This window comes from Balaenoptera ricei, chromosome X (genome assembly GCF_028023285.1).
Source record: "Balaenoptera ricei isolate mBalRic1 chromosome X, mBalRic1.hap2, whole genome shotgun sequence".
NCBI classification, from domain to species: Eukaryota; Metazoa; Chordata; class Mammalia; order Artiodactyla; family Balaenopteridae; genus Balaenoptera; species Balaenoptera ricei.
The window spans coordinates 47,043,802-47,067,235 of record NC_082660.1 but is presented as its reverse complement, the minus strand read 5'-3'; the positions used below and the strand labels follow the sequence as shown (position 1 = coordinate 47,067,235).

General features: G+C 40.7%; 1 long non-coding RNA gene across 1 annotated transcript; it reads right to left on the bottom strand.

Annotated features, from left to right (window-relative positions):
* Positions 1–10,202: 10,202 nt before the first annotated feature.
* Positions 10,203–22,220, bottom strand: LOC132357632 (uncharacterized). Its single transcript, XR_009500244.1, has 3 exons — positions 21,839–22,220; positions 20,525–20,648; positions 10,203–10,968 (listed from the first exon to the last, which is right to left on the bottom strand). It is a non-coding gene; the product is annotated as an uncharacterized LOC132357632 (long non-coding RNA).
* Positions 22,221–23,434: the final 1,214 nt, after the last annotated feature.

Here is a 23,434-nt window from a genome sequence, read left to right as displayed (position 1 = left end):
AGTCCTCGTAGGGACTGGTGTTTTTGCCTGTATCATCTGTGGCATTTTCCACGATGCTTGCAGAACTTAGCTAACCTTCTATTTGGGCCTCCCCTTTCCTCATCGCTCCTCTCTACTGTACCTCAGATCTTTTTTTGCATTAGGTGCTACCTCTGGTCACTTGCCTGTTTTTAACCTGAGAAAGATATCAAAACAATGTGATACCTTGAATCATTTAGAGACTTAAGAGAATGTGTATTTACAAAAATCATTTAAAAATTATAATTGAAATGTTGGCTGAGTAATAAAAACTAAGAAAGCAGCAAACAAATTGTTATTTGCAAATTATCTAGAGTTTCACACTTAGAGAAAACAACTTAGTACGCTGTGTATTCATTCCAGGCTTTTAAAAATGCATTTGTAAAGGTTATGAGCTTGGCGGGTGGTGGTAATGTCTTTATAATACTGTCTGTAGTTTTTATTCTGTTTTGTTTAACATAATACCATACTCTACTTTCTATAATGAGAATGAAGATGAGGATGTTGATACTGGTGTCAGTAGGAGCAAACACATGTATAGAGCTTGATATCGACCAGGAACTGTGCTCTGTGACGTGTGCATATTGACACGACACCCCGTGGTCTTTCATGCACTTAGGAGACATCATGTTCAATCCACACACAGATTCACTGTAATCTGATTCATGCCGATGGACATGTTCACCTGCCTTTTGATCCAGAGGACGCTGGACACTGCAGTGTATTCCAGATTTGGGGGTCAGATACCACATTTCTGTTTCTTTCTGGCCTGGGTAGCAATCTGACTCAGCTCTTGCCGGCTAGGTGACTTTGGGCAAGTTCCTTCACCCATTAACCTCTACGTGTCTCAGGCTTCCTCATCTGCAAAAAAGGATGGTAACGTTAAAAATGCTTACCTCATAATGTTGCTGTGAGTACTCAGAGACCTTATTATACTTATACACATAGAGAGCTAAACATGGTCCAGAAGGGTGAGCTTTTCTTCTTGTGTCTCTTCACTTCGGTTTCTGCTTGTAGCCATATCCCTCTCTCCCTGCCCCCATGCTTTCTCCTCCCCCACTGCCGCTGCACTCTCTCTCCTCTTTGCCCCTTTCCTCAGACTCTCCATCCAAAAACAGTGTTTACCAACTCCTCAGGATGTAACTCAGAAAATATTCATACCATCACCCTTTGGTTAAAAAAATGTGAATATTAGTGGAAGAAATAAGAAACACCATAAAACCGGCAATGTGAAAACTACACAAGAAATAAAGTCCTACTGATGAAAGTTTGAGTATTAATACTTTTGTATCCTCATCAGATTCAGATATTCAGAATTTGATACAGGAGAATTAGACTTGATAAAAATAATGGCCCCCCAGAAGGGCTATATGATGAGGTTCTTGGGCCTTTAAATTTCCCTCTGGAATGCTTTTGAAAATGTATATACTCATGTTCTACAATCGTCCAGCGATCACTTACTTTCCCTTCATTATACAAATCATACGAAGAGGTCATTAGACTTCTAATTTCCTAGAGAATAGGCACTAAACTTTTCCATACGAGCGCCTGATGAAACCCCAGCATTGCATTTAGGCTTCACAATATCCCCATAAGGAGAGTTAAATACTCATTATGCTAAAAAAATATATATATATATACCCACACCCATGCCCCATACATTCAGTTTTTGAGTCCCTGAGTGGCTGAAGTGATAGTGCAAAGTCCATGTGGTGAGTCAAAGGTGGTCTTGACATTGTCTCTCTGGAACACTCTCCAGGGAAATGTGGGAACGGTAACAATATTAACAACAGTAATGGCAACAGCTAGAATTCACCAGGAACTTGTCACATGCCGAGCACTGTCCTGACAACTTCCCATGTCTTAACACGGTCAGTGCTCTAAACTGCCCCAAGAAGGAGTTACATTTACTCCTAACTAGTGTTTCCACGTTACTAACGGAAGAATTGAGGCACAGAGACGCTAAGTAGCCTGCTCAGTGTCACTCAGCATAAGGGCTGGAGCCACAGGTCTGTGGAGGCATTGTGGAAAACTCAGTGTGTTCTGTATTTACTCAGTCAAGGGCAAGATCCAATATGGCTACTGCAAAATATGTAGGAAAGCAGCTAACACATAACACAAACTGACCTTACAGCATGGAGCTGCACACTAAATAGAAATCTGGTTTCTTCAGAAATCTTTTAGATGGAGGCTTGACAGGATTGGAATCAGGATGTTTTGTGGAAACAATGATCTGAGGGCCTCCTTAGAACAGCAGACAGCATGTCAGCCTCCTAGCCTGAAGGTCTTGGGTTTGTGCATCAGAGAAGGCAGCAAACCTCTGTCACCTCCACACGCTCCCGATGGAGAGAGAAACCTGGCAGTAGGGAAAATAAGACCGTTCCTCTGCTCTGGTAGTGCCCAGACAAGTTGTCCATGTCAATCAGAACTGAGGAATTATGAAAAAACAAACAAACAAAAAATGCAGATTCCATGATCCACACTCAGTGAATCTCATTTAGTGTGGCTACAACGGTGCCCTAGAATCTTTGATTTTTCACTCTGCCTGGGAAACTCTCAGGAACTTTATTAAACTCCTTTGGTAGCGAGACTTGTCTCCAATGTACTGACTCTTCCCAGGACAAACACACAGTTGGGAAGACCAACCTGAGAGCACAGGAGACAGAAGGCAAAGGACACAGCGTGAGAGTCAAACCAAGGGCAGGGCAATGGATCTTCTGAGAAGACATCACCACCCCACTGGCCTGTCTCTCTGAGGCTTCAGTTTATCTCAGATCCATTCTCTTCATGGCCAGTGGGTGGAGGTGGTGAGAGGAGATGACCTTTGAGATCCCACATGGCCTGGGCTTTTCTCGGGGGCCATGGGACACAGACAATATGAGGTTATATGACCTATTCTCCCCACCTCCAGTCAGCCTCTGCTTCTCTCTTGCACCCTCACCCCCTCCATGCCACACAAGCCCAGAGCAACCAGAATTTAGGAAAAATGTCTTCCCTTCACCCATCAGACACCTGCCCCTGACCTGAGGAGATCTTCTCCCCTCTTCTCCTCTCAGCTCTCCTCCTCTGACCTCATCTGCCGTGCCAAAGCAGACAGCCTTCCCTCGTAGCTTAAAGTCCTCGCCTGGCCTGTGACTCTGGTGACCTAGCCTGGAGAGGGCTCGTCCTCTCTGAGAAGGACCCCAGACCCGGGAGCCAAGAGCCATGACGACCACAGAACCATCCTAAACGTTGATGCCTACGGCAGTGATTGACCTTGGAAACGAAGCCTTACCTCACACCCCATCTGTCCCTGAACCGTTATCTTGTCACAGAAAGCAAGACAGACGAGGAAGGTGCCTGGAATCCTTCCTGGGGAGTCCTGTGTCCTACTCCATGCTGCCATGCTATCTCCCCAGACCAGACCCTGACATGGACCATAACATTCCTATCCTTTGGATGTGAATAAGAGGTCTGGGGATACCTTCATAAAATCCTATTCTTGTGGTTGATAACCAGTATGTTATGTGGTTTACTACCACAGTGATGCATCTGGTAAGTAAGTGGAAGCTGACACGAAGTTTCAGAGGGTAGGTTTGGGTGTTGAAATGATTGGGAGGAGCTACTGGCATCTGTGGGCTGAGGGTTACAGGGAGGCAAACACTTTCTAGCAGAGAGTTAAATAAAGTGGATTTTCCATAATTGTAATTTCCCTGTGAATTAAGGGAAGCTTGAATGTTGCTTTCTCTGGAAACTTACAAAGAATCCTTGAGTGTTTTAGAGAACACATACTGAAGGCCATTCTGTTACTGGCTTTGAGCTTGACGCAACACACCAGTATCGCTTGATAGCTGAGGTTGCACACGCCTAGAGGAATGAGGGGAATCCAACTGTGCTGACTAGAGGGATCTTCAGGATATGCTGTCAATGGACGGGAAAAATTATGTGGGAAATGTTCATAGTGTGATCTGCCATGAGTTGCTGAACAAAGCCAGGTAAGCCCATTGTCTTTAAGGTACTGAAGTTTATTTATTTATTAAAAAAATTTTTTATATTGGAGCATAGTTGATATACTATACACAACTAACAATGTTGTGTTAGTTTTAGGTGTATAGCAGAGTGATTCAGTCATACATATATATGTATCTATTCTTTTTCAACTTCTTTTCCCATTTAGGTTATTACAGAATATTGAGCAGAGTTCCCTGTGCTATACAGTAGGTCTTTGCTGGTTATCTACTTTAAATATAGCAGTGTGACATATACACACTAGTATATATAAAATAGATAACTAATAAGGTACTGTATAGCACAGGCAACTCTTCTTTATACTCTGTAATGACCTACATGGGAAAAGAATCTAAAAAATAGTGTATATATGTATAACTGATACACTTTGCTGTACAGCAGAAACTAATGCAACATTGCAAATCAACTATAAAAAAAAATAAGTATAGCAGTGTGTACATGTCAATCCCAAACTCCCAATCTATCCTTCCCCTCGCCCTTCTCCCCTGGTAGCCATAAGTTCGTTCTCTAAGTCTGTGAGTGTGTTTCTGTTCTGTAATGATTTCATTTGTATCATTTTTTTAGATTCTGTATATAAGCGATATCATGTGATATTTGTTTCTCTCTATCTGACTTACTCCACTTAGTATGCTAATCTCCAAGTCCATCCATGTTGCTGCAAATGGCATGATTTCATTCTTTATAATGGCTAGTATTCCATTGTATATATGTACCACATCTTCTTTATCCATTCATCTGTTGATGGACTTTTAAGTTATTTCCATATCCTGGCTATTGTATACAGCACTGCAATGAGCATTGGGGTGCATGTATACTTAAGAACCATGTTATTCTCTGGATATATGGCCAGGAGTGGGATTGATGGATCATATGATAGCTCTATTTCTAGTTTCTTAAGGAACCTCCATACTGTTCTCCATGGTGGCTGTACTAATTTACATTCCCACCAACAGTGCAAGAGTGTTCCCTTTTCTCCACACCCTCTCCAGCATTTATTGTTTTTAGATTTTTTGATGATGGCCATTCTGACTGGTGTGAGATGATATCTCATTGTAGTTTTGATTTGCATTTCTCTAATGATTAATGATGTTGAGCATTCTTTCATGTGTTTGCTGGCAATCTGTATATCTTCTTTGGAGAAATGTCTATTTAGATCTTCTGCCCATTTTTGGATTGGGTTGTTTGTATTTTGATATTGAACTGCATGAGCTGTTTGTAAATTTTGGAGATTAGTCCCCTGTCGGTGACATCATTTGCAGATATTTTCTCCCATTCTGTGTGTTGCATTTTTGTTTTGTTTATGGTTTCCTTTGCTCTGCAAAAGCTTTTGAGTTTAATTAGGTCCCGTTTGTTTATTTTTGTTTTTATTTACATTACTCTAGGAGACGGATCTAAAAATATATTGCTGCGATTTATGTCAAAGAGTGTTCTGCCTATATTTTCCTCTAGGAGTTTTATTGTATCCGGTCTTACATTTAGGCATTTAATCCATTTTGAGTTTATTTTTGTGTATGCTGTTAAAGAATGTTCTAATTTCATTTTTTTACATGTCGCTGTCCTGTCTTCCTAGCACAACTTATTGAAGAGACTGTCATCTCCTTGTATAGTCTTGCCTCCTTTGTTGTAGATTATTTGACCATAAGTGCATGGGTATATTTCTGGGATTTGTATCCTGTTCCATTGATCTATATTTGTGTTTTTGTGCCAGGACCATACCGTTTTGATGACTTTAGCTTTGTAGTATAACCTTAAATCAGGGAGCCTGATTCCTCCAGCTCCATTTTTCTTTCTCAAGATTGCTTTGGCTATTTGGGGTCTTTTTTGTGTTCATACAAATTTTAAGATTTTTTTGTTCTAGTTCTGTGAAAAATGCCATTGATAATTTGATAGGGATTACATTGAATCTGTAGATTGCCTTGGGTAGTATAGTCATTTCAACAATATTGATTCTTCCAATTCAAGAACATGGTACATCTTTCCATCTGTCTGTGTCATCTTCAGTTTCTTTCATTGACATCTTATAGTTTTTGGAGTACAGGTCTTTTGCCTCCTTAGGTAGGTTTATTCCTAGGTATTTTATTCTTTTTGATGCTATGGTAAATGGGGGTTTCTTTAATTTTCTATCTGTTCTTTTGTTGTCAGTGTATAGAAATGCAACAGATTTCTGTGTATTTATTTTGTATCCTGCAACTTTACCAAATTCATTGATTAGTTCTAGTAGCTTTCTGGTAGCATCTTTAGGATTCTCTATGTATAGTATCATGTCATCTGGAAACAGTGACAGTTTTACTTCTTCTTTTCCAGTCTGGATTCCCTTTATTTCTTTTTCTTCTCTGATTGCCGTGGCTAGGACTTTGAAAACTATGTTGAATACAAGTGGTGAGAGTGGACATCCTTGTCTCATTGCTGATCTTAGAGGAAATGCTTTCAGGTTTTCATTGTCGAGTATGATGTTACCTGTAGGTTTGTCATATATGGCTTTTATTATGTTGCAGTATGTTCCCTCTATGCGTATACTTTCCTGTGTATTGAGAGAAGCCTGTGTCTTGTTTGGTTTGGAAACTCACTAAATATTCTTGACTGTTTTGGAAAACACATCATGAAGGCAATACTGTTCTTGAATTTGAATCTGATGCAACATGCGTGTTATCAGTTTACATGGTAGCTGTGCATGATGGGAGCACGCAGAATGAGGGGAATCCAACTCTACTGACCACAGAAATTTTCTCCATGATATAGTGTTAATTGACAGGGAAAATTTAGTGGGAGATGTTCATAGTGTGATCCTTTAAGAGCTTCTGAACAAATTCAGCTATACCCATTGCTGTTACTGCACTGAAGTTTTTTTTCCATATCTGTCTCCCTCACCAGAGCCACCAGACTTTCCTGATATATTGGAAACATACTCTGTCCTCAGGATAGAGCAGAGGACCTGACATATGGTAGGAGGCAAGTAAACACTTGTGGATTTGAAGGAAACTCTAAATGGTTGGATGACCAAACCCAGTATTGTAATCATGAACCTGATGGATGTTAGCCTGGGTGGGTGGATGAGAAATGCCTCAGATCTGTGCCTTAACCTCATTCTCTGAGGTTCACACACTGGTGATATTAGTAGATGAGTCGGAGAGGAGTCTGCACATTAAACAACTAATATGACTAAAATGTTAATTAGAATTAGTATCCTTTTTATTTGACCCCATTAGTCTTTGGACCCTTTCTTGTTCTCTGAAGACAATGGTGTTCCATGCTCATCTTGTACTTTTCCCACCTCCAGCTAAGAATGAGCCATTTTACCAAGGAGCCCTGGCTTCTTTAGTAACCATGATTTCAGAAGCAGGTCTGGTCACTGCTACTGAGTACTGAGGTGTCTTTTCTTCTAGATCTTTTCAGTGAACAGACAGAGGTAAGGAATATATACGTATATATACACATATATACAGATAATTCAAATTCAAAATAACATTAAACATTTTTCCTTACCTCCTTTTATTTTATATTTTTATCTCTTTTCTCTTAAAATGAAAATCATTATTCTAAAAGATTAACATATTTGCTTATTAGTTTTAAACTAGAAACTGTACAAAATAATTCTTTTGAGTTGTTTCAGTTCTTGGACTATCTCCCAAAAAAGAAACAGTCAGAATATTGCTCTCAAAAGGACTCGAATTGGAGGTTCCTTTTTCAAGTAATTTGGAGTAAGCATATTTAACCCTTCCTCTCTCACCCCTCTCATCATTTTATAATGTAGCTATAAAATCTGGACAGAATGCACGGAGCAGGTATTTGAGGACTCCAAAGATTAAATCGTAGCAAGAAAATTGGAAAAAAGACCAGAATGTAAACTACCAATGAAACGGTGTTCATTTTACCATTTTTATTTCCACCAGTCTACCCACCACTTGGCAATGGGCACAGGCACAGAGCAACTAAAGCCCCAGATTTCTGGCCAGAGGACCATCAAAGGGAGCTTCACGGACCAAGAAATATTGATGAGATCAATAGACAGAGAAGCATGGAAAACTGAACCGCAAAGTTTGTTACTAATTCCTAGGCTGAACCTTAAGCAGTGCATACTGAGAACAACTACCGATAGACCACCAACCAGTACCAGACCAGCCACTAGATGGCACACCAGAGCAATATTTTGAAAACAGCTGCCATTAGAACAGGGCATGCAGAAAGCATGTTGGAACTTGCTGCTTGAACCTAAGCAGAAATATACAGAAATATCAACATTCTTCATAGGATTTACACAGACCAAGAGTCTCATAACCAAATAGTCAAAACGTCCTGAATGCAATTAAAAATTACTGGAAATATGAAGAAGCAGAAACATCTCAATTCTCATGGGAGAAGACAACCAACAGACAACAATGCTGAGAAGACAGAGATGTTGGGATTATCTGACAAAGTCGTTAAAGCTGCAATTTTAAAAATGCTCCAACAAGCAATCATGAAGCCTTTTAAAACAAATATAAAAATAGGAAGTCTCAGCTCCCACAAATATTGGAGGATTTAAAGAAGAACCAAATGGAAATTTTTATAAGTGAAAACTGTGATCACCAAACTAAAAATCATAATAGGTGAATTCAGTAGTAGAGTGGAGGCAAGAAAAGAGTCAGTAAACTTGAAGATAGATCAAAAGAAATTATTGCATCTGAAAAACAGAAAGAAAATGAGATTGCAAGAGAAATGAACAGAAAGTCAAGGACCTATGGGAAAATACCAGAACATTTAACAGTTGTGTCATCAGAATTCCAGAAAGAGAGGAGAACAAGTGCAGTGATGAAAAACAATTTTTGAAATAACAATGGCTGGAAACTTTCCAAATTTGGCAAAAGATATAAACCTACAGATTCAAGAAGCTTAGCAATCCCCAAACAGAATAGACCCAAAAGAACCCATACCCAGGCATATAAAGATCAAACTGCCAAAAAGCAAAGACAGAGAAAAATCCCAAAAGCAACCAGAGGAAAATGATGCATTACCTGTATGAGAACGATGATTCAAATGACTGTGGATTTCTCATCAGAAACAATGGAGACCAGAAGGGAGTGTCTCAAAACTTTTAATGTGCTGCAAGAAAATAATTGTCAACCCAGAATTCTGCATCCAGCAAAAATATTCTTCAGAAATGAAGGTGAAAAAAAGACATTTGCAGATGAAAGGGGAAAAAAAAGACAATGCATTGCCAGCAGACCTAAAAGATTTGCAATAGAAATTCTTCAGACAGAAAGGAAATGATACCAGAAGGAAACATACCACATTAGGAATGAAAGAAGAGAAACAGAAATAGTATATATTTGGCTAAATATAATAGACTATTCTTCTCCTTTTGAATTATCTAAAGCAAATTTGAAGATTGAAGGCAAATTTAAAACGTTTGTGATGGGGTTTCAACATATGTTGATGAAATACATATGATAACTATACTATAAAGAGGGCAAGAATAAAGGGACCTATATGGTGGTTAGGAGGTTTATACATTCTATGTGAAGTGGTAAAATACTGATTCTAAGTAGTTGGTAAAGAGTTAAGTGTGTATATCTTAATTCCTAGGGTAAGTCACTAAAAAAAGTTTGTACAGTGATATAGTCATAAAAATAATAGTGAAATTAAAAAGGAATATTAAAACTTGTTTAAATAATCCCATAGAAGGGAAGAAAATGGGAGGATAGAAATTAAAACAGAAGGAAGAAAGAGTAAATGATAAAATGATGCACCTAAATCAAATCATATCAGTAATTACATTAAATGTAATTGGTCTAAACACACTAATTAAGAGTGAAACATTTCATGAATGGATTTACAAATAAAAAAGAAAACAGGAACCAAGTACATGATATGAATAAGAAATTCACCTCAAATGTAATGATATAGGTAGATTAAATTACAAGGATGGAAAAAATACATCAGACGAACACTATAAAAAGAAAACTTAAGCGAGTGCATTAATACCTGACAAAGTAGACTATAGAGCAAAGAAAATTTCCAGGGATAAAGAGTGACATTACAACTGACAAAAAGGTTAACTCACAAAGAATATATAATAATCCTTAATGTGTATGCCCCTGTATCAGGGGTCCCTAAACCCACCCCAGGTTTGATGATTTGCTAGGACTCACAGAACTCAGCACACAGTTGTACTCACTGCTAAGATTTATTACAGTGAAAGAACAAAAAACAAAATCAGCAAGGGGAAAAGGTGCATATTGCAAAGACAACAGGAGATCGGCACAAGCTTCCAGGAATCCTCTTTCCAGTGATGTCACAGAATTCATTTCTCCAGCTGTGAATTGTGACAACATGTGTTAAAGTGTTTTCTACCAGGAAAGCTCATTATAGTGCCTAAGGTAATTATTAGGGGCTGGTCATGTACATAGCAAAATTTCAGACTCACAGCGGAAAGGAGGTATCTTGCATAAACCACATAATTTGTACAGTTTAGCAACGGTGAACCATCCTTATCAGTTAGGGAATGGTAGGGGTCCTCCCAAAATCCAAGTTCTCAGTTGCCAACCAGGGGCCAACTTGCAAGAAGACCTTTCTAAGGATAGCAGTTTTAGACATACTATGTTGTCTTGTCTGCAGTCCACCCCCTTAGCTTGTTGCCAAAGTGTCATTACGGTAGGACCCCATGCAGCATGGTGAGACCAGCTTACAGTACTGATGTCAGCTATGCCCTTTAGGGGCCCTGGATTTAGCCAGTAAAAACAAATCCCATTAATCATGAAGATCTCTTAGAAAACCAGGTGACTTCCTACTTTTAAATTTCTGCTTTAACTTTTTTTTAAAAAGCTGGCCTGAGGCACCAATTCAGGCACAGCATGCTCTGGTCACTAAGCGGAAGCTGATCTGAAAGTCTTCCAGGCTGAGGCCGTGTAGGGATATTCAGGGCTCACACACAAGGAGGGTAATTCCGAGGCATACATGGCATCCCTAGAAACAAAGAGTTCACAATTGTTAGGGTTCCCCAAGCAGGACATACATCAGGCAGGCAGGACAGCTCCCATTGTGGCCTCCCACCCAGGAACCTGCCTCTCTAGGACTCCCTGTCCAGTTTGAATAATCCATCTGAGGCCTTGGTTTCAGAGGCACTGCCTGGAGGCAGCCCGTTCCAAACAGTTCTGTCTGTCCAGGACCCCAGCGCATCCTCTTTCCGAGGGTGGGTGACACCTGGAGGTGCTCTGCATGAAACGTCCAGGGGCTGGGGCCACTCCTGCGGTCCCACAGTCAGAGCTCCCTCAGGTGTGACTGGAGCCTCAGCAGACAGTTTGCATTCAAAGTGCTCACAGCAGCTTGGAATGGCTGCATGGGGAGTATTTCTTTAGGAAACAGAAAATTTCGAGGAACAGTTTGGACAGACAAGACCATTAATGTCCTCGCTCCCTCTCTCCACCTTTCTCCAGGTGCCAGGTTTTATGTTTTCTCCACTGATATACAATCGGTGTGGCCCATTCTCTAATCAAAACTACATTTTAAAAATTATCCCTTACTCTACTCCAAATCTTTTGTCTGGAAAGGTTGTATTCAAGAAAAACAAAAGCATTTTCATAGAAAAAAATTATGTAACTTAACTACAAAGACAGATCCCGTTTAGGGATTGGTCAGTACAAAATCCTGAATTTAGAAAAATTCTTTTCCCATTTAAGTTATTACAGAATATTGAACAGAGTTCCCTGTGCTATACAGTAGGTCTTTATTGGTTAACTATTTTAAATATAGCAGTGTGTATATGTCAATCCCAATCTCCCAATGTATATGTATAACTGAATCACTTTGCTGTACACCTGAGGCTAACACAACATTGTTAATCAACTATATTCCAATATAAATAAAAATTTAAAAAAGAAAGAAAAAATAAAATAAAAATATATCCCTAACTTTAAGTTTTTTTTAATCTAAAGAAAATAAAGATATTTCTACATGTTAAAAAAATTGAAAAAATGAATTTATATAACCTCCTGTCCCTTTTGTCTCTATCACTTATTTAGTGAACTGGCTGGAAAAAAATATTAATCCCTTGCTGGGGGCAGCTGCATTGAGTAATTAAACTGCCCTCCTAAAGTGTATGAAGCAGGAGATAGGTGAAGGGAGTAGAAGGTGAAGGGAGTAGACTCAGGCTATCAGTCCATTTTTGCAAATTTCAATTAATCTTGAAATTCTAACACAAGCCAACAACAGGGAGATATCACTTAGAGAGGGTCAAGAATAGGCTCTGTCAGGAGTGGATGGAGACATCATACTCCCTGTGATGTGTCCTCTCCTAATTTGCAGCTTCTGGCAGGAATCCCATATTAGGAATGCAACTATCCTCTGCATCAGAAATATAGAGTCAATCAGCAGCTCAATTTTAGATAGTTCCATCAGAAAAAGAGGCCCTTTTCTTTGGGCATCTGCAAGTGACCAAGATGGTCCAGGCAGCATCCATGATGTTTTCTTAGTTTATGGGCTCACAGAGGGGTGTCTTAAATCTGCAACAGTCCCAGAGTCTCAGTCCTGTTCACTGAGCCTGTGCCTGCATTCAGTTCAGCGCAGCTCCTGCTGAGGCTGAAACAGCATAGAGCAGGCAATACCAGGTTTCAGCTTAGAGTCAGGTCAGGCAATTAGGATTTGTGAATATAGGGTTCCAAAGAAGCCAGAGGCTTTTCTTTGCCAGCAGCAAAGGAGAGAAGCTGCAAGACTAGACAGCCCTCTTCCAAGTCCAAGTGACGAGCAAGGCTAGCTTAAGTTCTATTGATCTCATCAGTCTTAGAGTTCAAATTGAACCACTCAAAACTATGCATATCAGGCTGAAAAATCACCAGCCTTTAAGGGCCAGCCATCTGATTTTACAAGAACTGATTAGCAACTAAAAACTGCTTAAACCCCCCCCCCCCAAAGTGTGTCATCAACTGGACATTTCCTTCTCTTTTTTCCCAGAGGCCATAATAAGAACAACAAAAAAAATCAGTTATGATGGCTTGTTTTCTTTTTTAATGTTCAAAGAGTTTGAATTTCAATTCACTCATCAGAGGCAAAAAGTAAGGATATTGTAACCCATTAACATGTTTTTTTTCCAGTTTTCTCTGGTGGGAAATTATGAAATTACAAGCCTCTAACATTTTAAATGAATTTAATGATATATCCACATGTAATAGCCACAAGACACAAAGCCATTTTTAAAATTCCATTTTTTTGGTCTCATTGCGATTTTATTCAAATATCTAGCAGTAGATTTAGCATTTACAGGGTTAACATTGCAGTGGCCAAGCGTGATCCTGGCTGAAATGCTGGGGTGCTGCAGCAGTGCAGCAGCCAAGCTGAAGGTTTTTTCCACTGGTTTGGAAGCTGTGCTCCAGTCCAGGGAACTGATTTAGTTTTCCCTTCCACTTAGAGGGAAGAACAATGAAAACTTTTAACATTTTCTGCCCACCCAAAGCTCACCTTTGGGAATACGTAGGCCATTTCTCCTCCTGCTTGGAGGAGAGAACAAAAATCAAAGTCTTGACCAGGTTGTGTGCTCCCCTGTCTCCACCCCTCCCTCCCATCATCCAGCATGGCAAAAGCAGTCAAGGGACCTAGTGAGCCAACTTTCCTGGAGTTGGACCTATTATTTTAAAATACTATATGCAATATTTACTTTTCATAACAGATAACAGCTCAGCTGCTGTTTTATATCATGGGTAAAACCATAGTCACCCAGGCACAAAAGGTTCATCAACACTACCTCTTCATGCTTCTATTACTCAAACAAGGCTTTTGCCATGTTTTAGTGAGTCAAGGTCATTCTAGCAAATAATCCTACCATTGCTACCATTGTCACACTGTAACCATTGCCACTACTGTGTCAGGAATCCCCAAGACCATGCCCCCTCCACCTCCAATTTTGATGATTCATTAGGAGGACTCAGGACTCAGCATGTAGTTGTATTCATGGCTAAGATTTATTACAGTGAAAAATAAAAATCACCAAAGGGAAAGTGTATGAAGCAAAGTCTGGACGAAATCAGCTCAAGCTACCCAGGGGAGTCACACAATACATTACTCTAGCAAAGAATTGTGGCAACACACTGTGAAGTGTTGTCTGCTAGGTGTAAACAAAATAATGTTGCCAACCATTCCAGGTCTACAAGGATCAAGTCATGAGCCACAGCAGTTGCCCACCAACAGTGTGCTCTGAGGGGAATTCAGGATGGAGAAAAACAGGAAGGATTCTGTGCTTTGGATATACTGGCCCCAGATAGTTAAGATGCATATCTAAGGAAGATTTCAATGATCCCAGATTTTTGCATCTTCCTATACATAGAAAAGCATTAAAATCATTAACTAAGGTGAATGGATAAATAAACTGTGGTATATATAATGAAATATTATTTAGTGCTAAAAAGGAATGAACTATCAAGCCATGAAAAGACATGGCTTTCATCCTTAAATGCATAGTACAAAGTGAAAGAAGCCAATCTGAAAAGGCTACATACTGTATAATTCCAACTATATGACATTCTGGAAAAGGCAAGCTGTCGAGACAGTAACAAGATCAGTGTTTGCCAGAGGCTAGGTGGAAGGGAGGGATGAATAGTTGGAGCCAGAGGACTTTTAGGGCAGCTAAACTATTCCACATGATACTACAATGGTGGATACATGTCATTATATGTTTGTCAAACCCCATAGAATGTACAATACAAAAGGTGAACCCTAATGTAAACTGTGGACTTTGGGTAATAATGATATATCAAGGTAGATTCATCAATTCACAAATGTGCCCCTCTGGGGCAGGGTGTTGCTAATGGGGGAGGTGCTGTGCATGCGTGGCGACAGGGGGTTTAGGGGAACTCTCTGTACTTTCTGTTCAATTTTCCTGTGAACCTAAACTTGCTCTAAAAAATAAAGTTTATTAATTTAAAAAATTAAAAAAAATCATTAACTAAGATGTCTGTTTTTTTTGAGTAGCGGTAGTCTTTAAATGTTTGACTACATGTGTTTCCTAGCAAAAAAATTCACATATATCCAGGCTCCTCCCTTACCTCTTTGGAGCAGTTCCTCAGAGCTATCTGAGAGGCTGTCTCCTGGGCTACAGTCCTCAGAAAGTCCCTGAATAAAACTTAACTCACAACTCTCACATTGTGCATTTTTTTTCAGTTGACACAGGGAAGCTCATTAGAGACTCAGTGCCCATGGTTTTTATTGGGAGCTGGTCAAGTAGGCACTCTCTGCCTAGCATGATGTACCAAGATCCCTACTCCCAGAAGAAATGCAGCTATTTAGCATAAAATAAATTGTTTGCACAAACAATTTAGGCTCAGTAAACCACTTTTATTAGTTAAAGAATGGTGGGGATCTTCTATAAGTACAAGTTACCAGACCTCAGACAAGGGCCCAATTTGTAATCAGGCCTTTCTAAGGATAGAAGCCTCAGACCTGGTATGTTAACTCTATCTTGCACAACACCCAAATATATGGAATCTAAAAAAAAAATGGTTCTGAAGAACCTAGGGGCAGGACAGGAATAAAGACCCAGATGTAGAGAATGGACTTGAGGACATAGGGAAGGGGAAGGGTAAGCTGGGGCAAAGTGAGAGAGTGGTATGGACATATATACACTACCATATATAAAATAGATAGATAGTGAGAAGCAGCTACATAGCACAGGGAGATCAGCTTGGTGCTTTGTGACCACCTAGAGGGGTGGGATAGGGAGGGTGAGAGGGAGATGCAAGAGGGAGGAGATATGGGGATATATGTATATGTATAGCTGATTCACTTTGTTATACAGCAGAAACTAACACACCGTTGTAAAGCAATTATACTCCAATAAAGATGTTAAAAAAATACATAAGCAAAATCAGACATAGCTGAAAGGATTAATGAAGAAATCTACAATTAAGTTGGAGACTTTAACACTTTCTCAGTAATATCTAGAACTAGTGTAATGAAAAGCATTAAGGATATAGAAGAACTGAACCACACCTTTGTCAATGAAAAAAATTATAATCAGTTGATCTAAGAAAGAAATGAAAAATTTTGTTCAAGCCAAATTGAGGATTATAACCCGGGAACAGCGTCTCAGAAAGCTATGAGAACTGTTCCGCCCATTAAAGGTCAAAGCACAGTTATGTAAGTTTTTTGAGACAGAAAGTTGTATATTAAATGGCATATTGTTGACAGTTTACCCAATCCAGATCTAAGCATACAAAACGAGTGAGTCATGGGTAATCATGTCCCCTTACAAGATTAAGAAAGAAGGTTGGGCTTCCCTGGTGGCGCAGTGGTTGGGAGTCCGCCTGCCAATGCAGGGGACACGGGTTCGAGCCCTGGTCTGGGAAGATCCCACATGCCGCGGAGCAACTGGGCCCATGAGCCACAATTACTGAGTCTGCGCGTCTGGAGCCTGTGCTCCGCAACAAGAGAGGCCGCGATAGTGAGAGGCCCGCGCACCGCGATGAAGACTGACCCCCGCTTGCCACAACTAGAGAAAGCCCTCGCACAGAAACGAAGACACAACACAGCCATAAATAAATAAATTAATTAATTAAAAAAAAAAAAGAAGGTTATCTCCTAAGGAGTTATCTTGTGTTGCTAGGAGAATGTTGCTCTATATGGTTGAGCAGGTATTTCTGCCAATGGGGAGGTCTGGTTGATGCATAATGGAGATACACAACACATAGTAGAGGGGAGAGAGGAGGCCAAAGGTCAGAGAAAAGTTTTTATGTCTAAATTTTCCTTGACTTGCCTTAGAATATGAATTTTTATTTCATCACCTACCAACTGAATCAAGTTGACATGTATGGAATCTTCCACATAATACAGCAGAATACACATTCTATTCAAGTGCTTATGGGAGTTTCACTAAGATAGACCATATTCTGGATCATAAAACAAATCTTACCAAATGTAAGATAATTGAAATTATACAAAGAATGTTCTCTGACCTTAAAGTAATTCAACCAGAGATCAATAAGAGAAAGTTAAGAAATTAAGAGAAATCTTCCAAACACTTTGAAATTATACAGTACACTTCTAAATATTTCGTGGATCAAAGAGCAAGTCTCAAGAGAAATTATAAAATATTTTGAACCAAATGAAAATGAAAATTATGCATATAAAAATTGGCAGGAATCAGATAAATCAATGCTTAGAGATAAATTTATAGCATTAAATGTCTGTATTATAATATAGCTGATTCACTTTGTTATACAGCAGAAACTAATACAACATTGTAAAGCAATTATATTCCAATAAAGACATTAAAAAATGTTTGTCTTTTATTCTTATAAAAGAATAACGGGAAAATAGAGAAAATCAATGAAGCCAAAAGTTGGTTCTTTGAAAAAAATCAATAAAATCAATAAAATTTATAGACTTCTAGTCAGACTGACAAAAAAGGAGAAAGGGGAAAGAAAGCAAGAAAAAAAAAAAAAGAAAGAAAAAGAGCAAGCAAGAAAGCCAGCAAACCTAAATTATCAATATCAGGAATGAAAGAGTACAGATCCCACAGAAATTAAAAGGACAAGAAGAGATTACTAGGAATAACTCTACAAATATACATTTGGCAACTTAGATGAAATGGAACAATTCCTTGAAAGACCCCAATTAGTGAAGGTCACCCAAGAATAAATACATAACCTGAATAGATCTTCATCAATTAAAAAGTTGAACTCGAAGTTGAAAAACTGTCAAAAAAAAAAAAATCTCCAGACCCAATTGGTTTCACTGGCAAATCATACTGCAGTCTGCGGGTCCCTAAGATGATCCTCAGGTTCAGTAATTCTCTATATGGACTCACAGAACTCAGAAAAGCCATTATACTATTGATACTTTAATTCACCCCTTAAATTCCTATAGTTATTTCCATACTGCTTTGCCTCACATGGGCGTCCCTTTAATAGTCCAATTTTCTTTTTCATTTATTCCTTTTTTTTTCAGCTGGTGCCCCTCGCTCGGTCCCTCCCACCCGCCGGGGAGCCCCATGCCCTGCCAGGCGCCTCCTCCACCTGGCCACGCCTCACAACTCCCGCCTGGGAACCTGCCAGCTGCCTCCAAGTTGGGCCTCCCCAATAGTCCGGTTTTTCATTGTCCATCTGCCTGACCATGTAACCAAGCCATTAGCTACCACTCATGAGTTGGTAAAACCCAAGCATGGGGGAAAACAGCATGCAATTCAACCCACTGAGCTGACTTGTTTTATCTGCTTCAATCGGTTGTAATGCAGCAAGCTTCTAAATAGGATTCTGTCTGTTCACTTTGGAACTGCCATCCATAAACCAAGCAGCTCTTTGTTGGTTAATAGAAAACTGTTCATAGGGTATTTCCCAGGTGAAGTAGGATATGGTAGTTCCTCAGGTTGTTCCAAAGTCAGCTCTCAGGAAAAAAAGTTACCTGCTTTTGAATATGATGGGTACCTCCTTGCATTCCTCTGGTAGCATGCTCCTGTATAAACCATTTCCATTTTATTATGGATCTCTTCTGCACACTGCCTTCCTTATTGGAGTGTTTCTCCAACATCACCCAAGACATTATGGGTATTTCAGGTTTCAAGATTATTTATGTCCTTCAGTCAGTCATAAGGGCAGTTTCTATTAATGTCCAATAGCAAGCTAGTAATTGTTTCACAAGTTGCTTATATCTTACCACCGCATCTGGAAATTTTCTGGTCTAAAAAACCAGTGGTCGCCTCTGTGTGGCTCTCACAGGCTTTTGCCATAAACTCCAGTCTGTGGTCCACATGGGGCTAAACTACAGAGAATTTGTCAGTACAGCCCTCCAGCTTCTAACATGCCATTAATTAAAGTGGTAATCTCTTTTTGTCCACCAGGTATTGTATAAAATTGTACTGTACTTGAAACAGTATAATGTTTCAAGTTAAACTGTACAAATGTGGATGATTCTAGAGATTCCTAATTAGCATGTCCAATTAACACTGGCTGAAGGATAAGTTTAACATGCCTTCTGTTTTACAATATTAGGTAGTGAAAGTGTTCCCCTTTCAGACATAATTTCCATTCCAATAATACATTCAGGTAAAGAAGACATGACTTCACATAAAGTCTATTCAAGCATTCCAATTTTCATCCAAACTGCCACCTTAATCCCATCGACCATTGCATCCACACATCCTCTCAATCTAACTGCAATGAGTTTGGAATCACAGAACACTGGGGTCCTATCTTAGCCACTTATCCATTTTACCCACACGTGCACATAGGGTCTTCGGTCCCTGACTCTTTCACTAATCCTAATCATGATTAATTTGTGGGACCACTGTCTGAGCTGATATTTTTTAAATTAATTAATTAATTAATTTTATTTTTGGCTGTGTTGGGTCTTTGTTGCTGCGCGCAGGCTTTCCCTAGTTGCGGCGAGTGGGGGTTACTCTTTGTTGTGGTGCGCGGGCTTCTCATTGTGGTGGCTTCCCTTGTTGCAGAGCACAGGCGGGCTCTAGGCGCACAGGCTCAGTAGTTGTGGTGCACGGGCTCAGTTGCTCCACTGAGTGTGGGATCTTCCCGGACCAGGGCTTGAACCTGTGTCCCCTGCATTGGTAGGCGGATTCTTAACCACTGCACCACCAGGGAAGCCCTGTCTGAGCTGATTTGAGGTCAGGTTTCTCATTATCATACTTGCCTTCCAGCTTTTAAAATTCCTATAAAGTAGGGTAAATAAAGCATATTTGTTTAGGGCCCTTCAATGTTGGGGGACCATCAGGAGTTCCCATCTGTCCAATCAACCACTGGTAGTGTCACATTAAGACCTTTACTTTAACCTCATCAATGTCAACCACTGGTAGTGTCACATTAAGACCTTTACTTTAACCTCGTCAATGTCCAATTTATTCATCCCTTTTCTTAATAACCTTTTAAAGATTTCCATCCTGCTGGAACAAGCTCTTTGATTCTCCACTCTATATTTCCCTGTTATTTTGTGAATCACTCTAATTTTCTTAGCCATCTGTTGTTTGAGCATAATTTTTCCTTTGGAAATGGCTATTGGCTGAAAAAAAAAAGCACAATGTGAGAACTGTGAATTCAATTTGAATTTGGGGACTTACTGAGGACTGTAGGCCGGGAGACACCCTCACAGATTTCTCTAAGGAACTGCTCCAAACAGGTGCGGGGGGAGGTCAGTATATATATGATCTGATGAAGGGGGTACATGCAGTCAAGCACACATCTCAGTAGAAGGTTGCTGCTAGTCATGAGGAGCAGATGTCTCCATTAATGATTTTAGTGCTTTTCTAGGTATGAGAAGATGTAAGAGAACATTTCCTTTAAGAAACCATACTGCTAGCTGATGTGTTGATTTGACTATCCAGGAAAATAGAATTGCTGCCACAAAGTTTGATTCACCTCCTCCTAGTTAGTATCTGCCCCCTCCCACCCATTTTGAAAAACTTAAACACTTCAGAAAGTTTTAAAAAATTTTCAGGACAAAGACTTCCACTTCTGGAAGTCAATGTATATTTCCCTATTCCTCTCACTAAATACAACTAAAAATGCTGGAAGTTACATATAAAATATACCTGAGGATTCTGAAAGTTTAAGAGAAGAAAGTAGCAAGCTGATTAGGGTTCTCAGAAGCCAATGATCAACATGGTGGTGGGTTCCTTAGGTTTTCTTTTTGGCTTATATATCCTGTTCTGGGCACTGGGGAAGACAAAGGAGAAGGAAAAAGTCAGCTTAGTAAGACAGAAAAGTTTTTTTTGTTTGTTTGTTTTCTGTTTTTTTTTAATATTTGAATTTTATTTTATTTATTTTTTTATACAACAGGTTCTAATTAGTCATCAATTTTATACATATCAGTGTATACATGTCAATCCCAATAGCCCAATTCATCACACCGCTTGACAGAAAACTTTTTGACAATAAACAGCCGTATTCCAGCCAAACACCATGCACACACACACACACACACACACACACACACACACGACAAAGGGAAAACCATTTAGTCCATGCCCACCTCCTCAAAGCCAAATGGAAAACCTAAACATCGACACCAAGCTGTCAGTAATGAGGCAGCAAACTACTGAAGTTCAAGATTTAAATAAAATCTGGAATCTCATACCATAATACCCAAAATGTCCAGGTTTCTATTGAAAATCCCTCACCAAACCAATAATTAATAATTACAGGGACTTCCCTGGTGGTGCAGTGGTTAAGATTCCACGCTCCCAATGCAGAGGGTCTGGGTTTGATCCCTGGCCAAGGAACTAGACCCCACATGCATGCCGCAACTAAGGAGCCAACGTGCCACAACTAAGGAGCCAGCAAGCTGCAACTAAGGAGCCCTGGAGCCACAAGTAAGGAGCTGGCAAACCGCAACTAAGGTGCCCACGTTCTGCAACTAAGGAGCCTGTGAACCGCAACTAAAGGAGCCCGCCTGCCGCAACTAAGACCTGGCGCAGGGAGGAGCTTCAAGATGGCCGAAGAGTAAGACATGGAGATCACCTTCCTCCCTACAAATACATCAGAAATACATCTACATGTGGAACAACTCCTACAGAACACCTACTGAATGGTGGCAGAAGACCTCATACCTCCCAAAAGGCAAGAAACTCCCCACGTACCTGGGTAGGGCAAAAGAAAAAAGAAAAAACAGAGACAAAGAATAGGGACGGGACCTGCACCAGTGGGAGGGAGCTATGAAGGAGGAAAGGTTTCCACACACTAGGAAGCCCCTTCACGGGGGGAGACTGTGGGTGGTGGAGGAGCGAAGCTTCGGAGCCATGGAGGAGAGCACAGCAACAGGGGTGCAGAGGGCAAAGCGGAGAGATTCCCGCACAGAGGATCCATGCAGACCAGCACTCACCAGCCCAAGAGGCTTCTCTGCTCACCTGATGGGACGGGTGGGGGCTGGGAGCTGAGGCTCGGGCTTCGGAGGTCAGATCCCAGGGAGAGGACTGGGGTTAGCTGCATGAACACAGCCTGAAGGGGGCTAGTGCACCACAGCTAGCGGGGAGGGAGTCCAGGAAAAAGTCTGGAGCTGCCGAAGAGACAAGAGACTTTTTCTTGCCTCTTTGTTTCCTGGTGCGCGAGGAGAGGGGATTAAGAGTGCCGCTTAAAGGAGCTCCAGGGACGGGCGCGAGCCGCGGCTGTCAGTGAGGACCCCAGAGACGGGCATGGGACACTAAGGCTGCTGCTGCAGCCACCAAGAAGCTTGTGTGCAAGCACAGGTCACTATCCACACCTCCCCTCCCAGGAACCTGTGGAGCCCGCCATTGCCAGGGTCCCGTGATCCACGGACAACTTCCCTAGGAGAACACAGGGCGCACCTCAGGCTGGTGCAACGTCACGCTGGCCTCTGCCGCCGGAGGCTCGCCCCGCACTCCGTACCCCTCCCTCCCTACGGCCTGAGTGAGCCAGAGCCCCCGAAGCAGCTGCTCCTTTAACCCTATCCTGTCTGAACGAACAACAGACGCCCTCAGGCGACCTACATGCAGAGGCACGGCCAAATGCAAAGCTGAACCCCAGGAGCTGTGCGAACAAAGAAGAGAAAGGGAAATCTCTCCCAGCAGCCTCAGGAGCAGTGGATTAAATCTCCACAGTCAACTTGATGTACCCTACATCTGTGGAATACCTGAATAGACAACGAATCATCCCAAATTGAGGTGGTGGACTTTGGGAGCAATGATATATATATATATATTTCCCCTTTTCATTTTCTTGTGAGTGTGTATGTGCATGCTTCTGTGTGTGATTTTGTCTGTATAGCTTTGCTTTTACCATTTGTCCTAGGGTTCTGTCTGTCCGCTTTTTTTTTATTACTTAAAAAATTTTTTTTCTTAATAATTATTTTTTATTTTAGTAACTTTATTTTATTTTATTTTACTTTATTTTATTTTATCTTCTTCTTTCTTTCTTTCTTTCTTTTTCTTCCTTTTATTCTGAGCCATGTGGAGGACAGGCTGTTGGTGCTCCAGTCAGGTGTCAGGGCTGTGCCATTGAGGTGGGAGAGCCAAGTTCAGGACACTGGTCCACAAGAGACCTCCCAGCTCCAGGTAATATCAAATGGCGAAAATCTCCCAGAGATATCCATTTCAACGCCAAGACCCAGCTCCACTCAATGACCAGCAAGCTACAGTGCAGGACACCCTATGACAAACAACTAGCAAGACAGGAACACAACCCCATCCATTAGCACACAGGCTGCCTAAAATCATAATAAGGCCATAGACACCCCAAAACACACCACCAGATGTGGACCTGCCCACCAGAAAGACAAGATCCAGCCTCATCCACCAGAACACAGGCACTGGTTCCCTCCAGCAGGAAGCCTACACAACCCACTGAACCAACCATAGCCACTGGGGACAGACACCAAAAACAACGGAAACTACAAACTTGCAGCCTGCGAAAAGGAGACCCCAAACACAGTAAGTTAAGCAAAATGAGAAGACACAGAAACACACAGCAGATGAAGGAGCAAGGCA